The sequence below is a fragment of the Onychomys torridus genome, chromosome 1 (assembly GCF_903995425.1).
Source record: "Onychomys torridus chromosome 1, mOncTor1.1, whole genome shotgun sequence".
In the NCBI taxonomy this organism is placed as follows: Eukaryota; Metazoa; Chordata; class Mammalia; order Rodentia; family Cricetidae; genus Onychomys; species Onychomys torridus.
In genome coordinates this window covers 36,464,078-36,473,542 of record NC_050443.1, presented here as the reverse complement: position 1 = coordinate 36,473,542, position 9,465 = coordinate 36,464,078, and the positions used below count along the sequence as shown (strand labels likewise).

The following is a 9,465-nucleotide window of genomic DNA, read 5'->3' as shown; positions in this document are numbered from 1 at the left end:
TAGTTCTATATGTAGTTATATATTAAAGGTGTATTTAAGACTTCCGGGGCCTTTTTATTTATTAATTTATTTTGCTCTCACTTCAGCCTCTATTTTTCCCAGTGCTGGAGACTGAGCTCAGCTCCTCACATATGTCAGACAACACTCACCACTGAGATGTGTTCTCCTCTCTTTTACTCTCTTATGTTTTTATTAGGGGGTGAGTTCTTTCTTAGTTGCACAGGCTAGTGTTGAGTTCACTGTCCTTGAACATGATATGCTTCTGCCTCAGCCTCCCTAGAGGATGGAATTACAAACTTTATTAGTTTTGCCTCCTGTAACTCTTTAAGTGCACTTTAAGCAGCAAATAGCAAATATAAGGTCCATTTTATACACAATATAAATATTCAGATCAATCTGTTCTACTTTTGGAATTTCTGTAACACTGTTTTTCTACCCATTTACGTTAAAATAGTAGTGTTGCTTCTAAATATAGGAAATTTTATATGTTAACAATCTTTATAGGTTAAAAATTTTTTTCCTGGGTTTTCTTGGCAACTAAGCGGTAGATTATATGGATTAGCTTATTAGTGTTTTTTTTGTGATTGGTTTCATTGTAAAACAGCAAAATCTCATTGTAAAGGCTGATTTTGCATAGTATCATTTTTCTATCATGGATTTGATTCATTTTCCTAGTTGCTGTGTGTGTGTGTGTGTGTGTGTGTGTGTGTGTGTGTATGTGTGTGTGTTTTCTGAGGCTGTCTGGATTATTGTGGAATATTAGTTTAAGATATGCTACATTTATTTATGCTGTGCAATATTTAATGATGCAAAGATGTATTGCATTTCTTTAACACTTTGCTTGCCTAAAATACCTGATTGGTCTAACACAGAGCTACATGGCCAACAGCTAGGTAGGAGAGAGAAATAAGTGGGGATGCCAGGCAGAAAGAATAAATAGGAGGAGAAATCTAGGCTTAAAATAAAGGAGAAGAGGGAAAAAGAAAAAGGAAAGGCGAAGAGGACACCAGGGTTCAGCCACACAGCCACACAGTCAGAGTAAGAAGGAAAGAAAGATATATAGAATAAAGAAAAGCAAAAAAGCCCAGAAGCAAAATGTGGTTAAAAAGAAACAGATAATTTAAGTTAGAAAAGCTGGCTAGAAACAAGCCAAACTAAAGCCTGACATTCATAAATAAGAATAAGTCTCTATGTATTTAGTTGAAGTCTGTCTGGGCAACCTATCAAGCCACTCTCTTTAAAAAAAATTGGAACTTGGGATGTTGACTCTTATGCATAATCCCAAAACTTGAGAATCTCAAGTGGAAGATTAAGAGTTCAAAAGCTAACCTGGACTGCATACCCTGCTTAAAAACAAATAGAATAAAGCGGAGGACTTCATAGCAGCCAGTGTTCTGATTGCTCACAAGATAATGGCCAGATCCTCGGCCATGAAACAAGCCACAGTCTCTGCTCTCTGGAACATGGGGGTGAATCTGACACCCCACAAAAAAGAGACAGTATGCTACAATGACGTGCTCTTTCTGGCTGTGAAGCCACATATCCTTTCATCCTGATGAACTTGGTGCTGACAGTGTGGTCAGGCACATCATGGTGTTCTCTGTGGCAGATGCCATCATCAACTCCATTGAAAAGAAGCTGACAGCTTCCAAAGTCATAGGATTGGAAGGAAAGGCCTCACACATGCTAGGCAATCACTCTGTTATTAGGCTGTATCCTCAGCCTGGAATGTGTTGGTTTTTATCTAGTTTATAACTTTATAACCAAATAGTACACAGGGCTTTCTTGCTATCTGTCTGTGTTTGAGGGGATACATAATACATGTGTTGGTCCAAGTATAGACATATACAGTTATACTCCAACTCCTATCTTTTCATATCTTTCTTTTTTAAAAAAGGTGGTATTTCTTGGTCATTCCCATGGCCCACAATCCTCAATATGACTACCCTTTGCTCTTTCAAATGACAGTGACAACTTACATTTCACAAGTATTTATGCAACATTTTGGGGTGCTTAGGGATCCAGAGTTTAGGAACTAATTCAAGTCAGTAATTGCCTCTTTCCTTGGGGTCTGCATGGCTGAGAACAACATGAAGAGAAAACTCAGTATTTACTGGGCAGGCCAGCAGGTCGGAAGTAGTTGGGGTCTCTACCACTCTGACCCCATTCATTGGCAAACTGGTCATCTCTTGAGTCCTCTGCTCCATGTCCTGTGAACCTCTGAATATCCTCTCTGGCATCACTGTAATCAAAACAGACAAGAAGAAGACCCATAACCAAGCTGATAGCAATGGCCCCACCCTCTGGACTCCCTTCTTCAAGAAATGGCAGTAAGTGGAGCCCAGGAACACAGGGAAGAAGAGGATGGTACTGATGCCACCTGAGTAAACACCTGCTCAGTCCAGGAAGTCACCCTCCTGCTGGATGAGCAGCACCGAGAAAGAGAGGGTGGGGTATCATGCATCATTGCCAACCACTCCCAGTACTATGCACAGAAAAGAGGACAGATAATGGGCAGTGTGCACAGGATGCAGATGAGAGACCCTCCTGACTGTCCAAAGCAGTCAGGCTCTGCTTATTAAGACCTCTGTTACCAGATCAATTTAGCAGCCCAGGCTCCTCATGGTCCCCTTTGGGCAGCATCATAGTTCCCTCTAGCATGGAAGTATTTGTCTGAGTTTTTCCAGTTGGCCTCCTTCATGTCAGAGTAAGCCTGCCACATGTCTCTAGTCCCTGGAGAGTTAGGAGAATGATGAGGAAGAATGTATTTAGGCAAAAGAGAGGGTTAAAACTTCCGTCCAACTCATCCCAATGACTTCAGCCTTTCACAAACCGCAGAAATGTTGCTAGCTTGAAAAGAATAGTTCTTACTTCCCCATGCCTTGCAAAGAGAAGTACTTTTGGAGTGAGTTTTATTCTGAGGGATTCCTGTCTTTACTCTGTTGCTGTTGGTCTTTGGCTGCTCCAAAAACATACAGAACAGAGATGCTCTCTACGGGAAGTTTCATCGAATGATGATGAAGCTCTCTCTGAATTGGCCCTGGGAAACTTCGGTCTATGGTGTGAGTCCTTTTCCCTTCCTCTGCTCCCCTCTCTTCTTCTTCCATTTCTTTCCTTTCTCTCATGTTCTCTCCCTTTAGAGACAACATGCATCTCTATATAACCCTGGACAGCCTGAAACTCACAATCCTTCTGCCTCAGCCTCCCAAGTGCTAAATCACCACTGCGGCCACAGCTCTCTCCTAGCACAGGCAGTGGGGGAAACTGCTCTCCAGGCAGAGTGGGTGCAGTTCTTCTCTGAACCCACAAAATGTCCAGGATCTATTGCAACCTGAGCAGTTCTCAGCTCTCCATCAGTGTAGACAACAGTGGGTTCTCTGATACAGACAGAAACAAGCTGGATGATGTGAGACTCTAGGTGGCAAAGGGTACACTAGGATTGAACCATCTACATCCTCTCCAAGAACAGGGAAGAGTAATAGCCATTTTGGTAGTTACGCAAAAAACCTGAGAAAATGCATGTGGAATGTTCATGGAAGATGCTCAATTTATTATCATCTCATTTCTCTGCTTCTCAGGAAGGTCTCAAAAACAGCAAAAGGTGTAAACTAAGGACAGCTGTGGTGAGCTGTGCCCTGAAGGACAGATCCAGCTAACATCAAATGGGAAATGTCTTCAAAAGTGACAAGTTAGGAGAAAAGGGAAAGCCCAATATCTTGGTTCATTTAATTTTTATTGTGCTGTGGCTGGTGGGATGTATTTCCCTTGGTGACAGTTTCTTGTCCATGTCTCAGCCCCAGAAGATCTGTACTCCAGGTAAGCAAGCCACTGTCTTCTGTGTGTGGCAGAGGATCTGGAGCGTCCTTCACAGACTGCTGCCTTCCCCAACGCATGACCTGCTGCTTCTCAGGTCAACAGTGAGTGTGTGTTCATAAAGTCTTCCCTCAGTCCTGGGAGCTGTGTCATGGGTTATGAGGAGCAGGCCAACCTGGGCTAACCTGTGTTCTTCTGGGGTTTTTGTTGTTGTTAGATAGCTTATTATGCGTTGTGCCTCAGTTTCCTTAAAAGATAGACGTGGCACTACACCACAAGATTAATTTGAAAACTAATTCATTTCCACACACATGCCTTTTCTTTATGTGAAAAGTTCAGTTAGCCTTGGCTGCTGTCACTGTGCACTGGGTAGTGCACTGGTTCTCCTGTGCCTGGCCTGGAACACTCTACCCTTGGGATGCACTTCAATTCACAATCCACAGACATAGATGTGAGCTGCCACAAGGCGGCAGCAGATACCCTCTTCTGTTAGTGAATCTGCAACTTTGAAATACAGATTGTTTCTACGTTCCTGTGGGAAAGTGTCTGTACAAACATTACATGACCTCAGGCTTGAGATCCTCACAAAAAAAGGTAAACACTGACCAGAAGAGTTCAGAACTACATCGGAACAGCAACACTGCTTGTCTATTCATGGAGACTTCACAAGCACATTATCCCTTATGTGATTCCTGCTTTGGTAAATATCTGTAACTCACAAATACAACCTGTCCCCATCCTTTGCTCTTACCTTGACCAGCCTCTTTAATGAACTCTAACCATCTTTAGCTTTCAACTCCTAGAACCAAGAAAGAAAAATGATGGCAATGGATGGCTTCAAACTGCTGTAGGGCCAGGAAAACACAAGGATGGTTATGCCATTTCTTGGAGCGGCAGATGCTTCTGTGATGTTGAGCTGTCCTTGCATGCCAATAACCAATCCCACTGGATTACATGCATAAACCCACACACTTGTAGAGATCGATGATGTAAGTGGATTCCAGGGCGCTGTCACGCTCCCCATTTCCACGTTTCATTAAACTCCCACTGTCTCAGAGTTTGCAAATGGACCGCTAGTATAAAGCACACCACATTCCAATTTTGCCAGTCAAAACTCAACTGTATAGGAAGTTTTCAGAGAGGCCTGTAGGGGCTTTATAACCATCATAGACCTCTGCAGTCCATCTGTAGAGGGCTGACTCCACTCTACCCTGTATTTACACAGAAGCATACAACAGATCTCCATGATAAAAGTACTACCTCCAGTGAATTCTAATCCATCTGGTAGATTCAGGCAAGAGACAGAGCAGGGAAACACAAGCGAATGCTGGCAGGGAAAAGAATCGGCAAATGTTGGAAAGTTCTGACAGCTCACCCTGGCTGCCGGTTCCTGCTGAGACCCCTGGTGAGTGGCTTGTGTCACTTGTCCAGGAGATGTGGCTGGGCTGTCTATATACACTGTCACTCGGCTAGTGGAGCAAAGTCCCCTGGGTCATCTTGCATAATCCCACTTGGCCATAATTATCATTCAGAACATAAATATTTCTCTTCACACAGGTCTGCTTTTCCCAGTTTGCACAATCTGGCCATTTTCAGGAATGTGGCAAATTAGGATTTTCAAAGTCTTCCCCAACCTAACAGGAAATAATCACAATGAGTACTTTCCATCCAATCATGTAGTGCCACTTTCTAAGGGAGGGATGTTAATATTGGAAAAATAAATCTGAATATGGACTGAATCATGGAGGTGCGTGGCAAATCCACAGCTGAACTAATGTCCTTTCAAAGCATAGTTCAGAATTAAGCTGGGCCTAGGAAACAAGGAAAAGGAAGACAGAAACTGACTTTTAGCATCCAAATAGGTAAACTCAACACTGAGTACAAACGTCTCCAGACTCAAGTTTATTTATTCATGAGCAGTAACTATGGAAGATAAGAGAATAGATTATGTTCAAATAGTGTGATAAACTAGGAACATGAAACAGTAGTACAGGAATTTGTTTCAAAGTCATGAAGAAATAACACATCATAAGTATGCATGAGGAAGGCCACTGGCTGGGAAATTATGCTAACAGTGGGTTTAGGCAGAAAGTGGCAAAGCAACACAGGAATGCTGGGAGGTAGCACCAGGAAACAGCTATTGGAGCTAGAAAGCAATGCTAGGTTTTGCTACATGCATTTATCTTGTAAAGAAAACCCATTCAGGCACTCAGGGGACTACAATTCATTTTCTATCCCCACCCCTTTATTCAACAGAAAAAATTAAATATGCTGACTTCCCTAGAGAAGGAAGGGGTATAGATAACAACAAGATGGTGGATATGATGAGGACATCACACTTGTTCCTCTGTTCTAAGAGACCCTGGGCTGGAAGCCTGAGGACAGTTGTAAGGCCAAAAGAGCCTAACCAGAAAAAAATAGCTCAGGGTGTTTTGCCTGAAATTATTTGTTACTAGAAGAGAAATGTTAATATTTCAATGGAGAAACAAGCTGGTGTAGACAAACTGTAAGTTGGAAGACAGTGACTAATAGCCAGGAAGAGGGAATAACAGCTAAAGAGAATGGAAGTGAAGAGCTTTGTTGGACTACAAACCAGAGGGTGGTATGGCAGTGAGGAGGATGTGGGTAAAAGTGATGCAGGATGAAGCAGGTCAGGCCAGGGTGGGCACCATGTTTAAGAATCGTCGTAGATTAGAGCTGTTGGGATGAAGCTCTTTCTAGGTTTGTCCTTTGTTTTACTTGTTTTGGGCACTGTGACATGAGAACTGTCATGGGAAACTCTGTCAAATGACTTTAGGCTCTTGTTCCTTAGCCAAGGCACTGCCAAGCCACATTTGGCTACTCCTTACACGACTTCCATCCCTTGGGAAAGGGATTCTTTAGTGGCCTGGGGTCTGGCTGGCTTGGCTCACGTTGTTCTAACAGGAGGCAGTGGGCAGCAGCTACAACCTCCCACAGCCCATGGTTGTGGACCTGCTTGGGGAGGTGCTTCACAGAAGACTGTATATAAAAGCAGCCCCCTCTTCTGTCCTGACTTCCTTGGGATAGACATTTGTTGCCAGTGGTTATTTACTGACCTCTTCCGCCATTCTAGATTCAAAATTCACTTCCCACATGTCCACTCTTTCAATCCACCTTTCTCCTCTTCTTTTACTTTGGTTTTGCTTTATGTGTATTTTGCTTGGATGTATGTACATGCTCCACATGCATGCCAGATGCCTGTGAAGGTCAGAAGAGCATGTCAGTTCCCCTGGAACTTGTGTTAGAGATGGTTGTGAGCCAACATGTGAGAGCTGGGAATTGAACCCAGATTCAATTAACTGCTGAACCGTCTCTTCAGTTCCTGTCCTCTTCTTTGATAGAAATATTAGAAGATAAGAGAGTCCTTTCCTAGAAATTAAGAAGAGCTCTTCACAATGAACTTTTTCTTTATTAATAATAATTTAACTAATTCTTTGAGGATTTTATACAATGTATTTTGATCATATTCTCTCCTCATCCCCAACTCCACTCTCACCTCCCTACCTGCCCAACTTAAACCTTTCTTCTTTTTTTTTCCCTTTCATCAAGTCCAATTTGAATGAGCCAACTAGTCTTGGAGATGGGGTTCTGCCCTAGAGGTTGGTCAACAAGGGTCATATCATTAAAGAAAGTTGACTCTTCCTCTCCTACCAGCTATCCAATGCCAATAACTTCTCAGCTAGTGATGGGATTCTGTGTCCACCTCGCCCCCTCCATGCTGGGATTTTGTCTGCTTTGAGCTTAGACAGTCTTATTCATGCTGTCACAATCCCTGTGAGTTCACCTGTGCAGTGTTCTGCTGTGTCTGGAAAACACTCAGTCCTTAAAGTCATCCACCACCTCTACCTCTTACATTCTTTCTGCCCCTATTCCAAGAAGAGTCCTGAGCCTGGGGGTTGGGATGTGATAGGTGTGTCCAGGGATGTTTTTATTTATTGTTGATTTTATTATCACACAAAGTTGCCCCTTGTTCGTTCCTAATGTGTCTCCATGGAATGGGATCTCATGAGAAAACCACTGTCTGTTTTGTCTCGCTATCATCCAGACATTTCTCTTGGTTCCCTAAGCAGGTGGTGAATACATATAAAAATGCACTCATCTGTGCAGTCTGCAAGCTTATTTACTTAAAGGCAAACTGGAAGAGGATTTTAGAGGACTCCAAAGGATTGAGAGAAGCATGCCAGTTGGGATGGTTCTGAGTCCAACCCACATCTGTTAAGTAAACACAGATTGATCCACAGTACTTTGCATCTCTCCAGCACATGCAGAACAACCCACATCAGACCCAACACTAACTTACTGAAAATGGGCCCAACCTGCATTTCCCATAGATTACTCCATAGCAATGGACTATTGCTTGCAAGTTTGCAAGGACTCCACAAATAATGAACTTGGGTCTAAATACACGTTCTCCGAGTGTGAGCCTGAATTTTCTTTTCTATAACTAGTCATTTCAAAATGTAAACCTGGAAAAGTCGAGAATTGCACAAAGCCTTCTTTGGCAGCTGAGTTTGAAATTTTGCTGATGAACCCATTTCTCCTGTTGCCTATACCTGAGAGGGTGAAGAGGCTCTGATTGTTCCACACCCTTGGGAATTCATGCAAGAGCTGAGCCCGACCTCAGAGACCGACCACAAAGGCTGTGAGGAGGCAGGAGCGCAGGCTCTCAGTCCCAACCTCTCCTTCACCTCCCATCCCTGTTTTTGTGCATGTGGAAAGAACTCAGGAAGTGGACAGGACAGCTAGCCTACACTGCTTGAAGGGTCTTACAGCTGACCTGCCATTAGAGTTGAAACGGAACAGCAGGGACTTTCAGTGGCCAACAGGAACAGAATTGACCTTCTGTGAGGAAAAAAGTAGTTGTGGAGTTTGATCTCTTCATGTGGGTTCAGGTGCCCAGAAGAAAAGGACAAGCCTCCTGAGCCCTCAGCAGGCTTCATAGCAGGTGATACAGCCTGCCAGGTGACCCCACATGCTGCCTGGCAGACAGGAGAAAACCTCTGAACGCCCTGGTGCTTGCTCCTCATTTGGTATTTTGGAAGGATGGGATAGCCCATATCATCAGCGTTTGAAGGGTATTGGCAGTGTGCCAGACAGATGTTCTATTCATCTCTGCCACTTGGTCACTTGGGTTGGGAACATTGGCCAGGTGAAGGCAGGCAACCCCTCCCCCAGGAAGCATTGGGCGCAGCTGCTCCTCTTTCCGGGAATAACGTCCACTGCAGAGGGGCCTTGTGAGGAGGTGAAATTCCTCTCAGGAGCAGCCATACACACCATTTCTGCAAAGACCCCTGGGTCAAGAGAGAATGTTAGCGTGATTAGGAGTACTTCAGACTGTTTGGGGGCCCTGGTGATACTTCCTCCCTACAGCATTCCCCTCCACCAGTCCTGAGGCTGGGAGCCATGTTGGAAAGTCACCTCCAAGTCACTTGTATGGGAGGACCCTCTGGTCTTCACTCTAAGTGTCCCAACAGCCAACTAGCCTGCAATGTGGGAGGTCACCTTAAAGCAGGCCTGCCACTGCAGTTGAAACAGGACTGCAGAGATTTCCAATAACCAACAGTGACCCATTGCTAAGGACAGAAAAGGGAATTTTACCTGCACAGTCAAACCAGGGTTGGGAAAACAAAG

At 43.9% G+C, this 9,465-nt stretch overlaps 1 pseudogene; it reads right to left on the bottom strand.

Moving 5' to 3' along the window:
- Positions 1-2,003: 2,003 nt before the first annotated feature.
- Positions 2,004-4,837, bottom strand: LOC118596325 (annotated as a pseudogene).
- Positions 4,838-9,465: the final 4,628 nt, after the last annotated feature.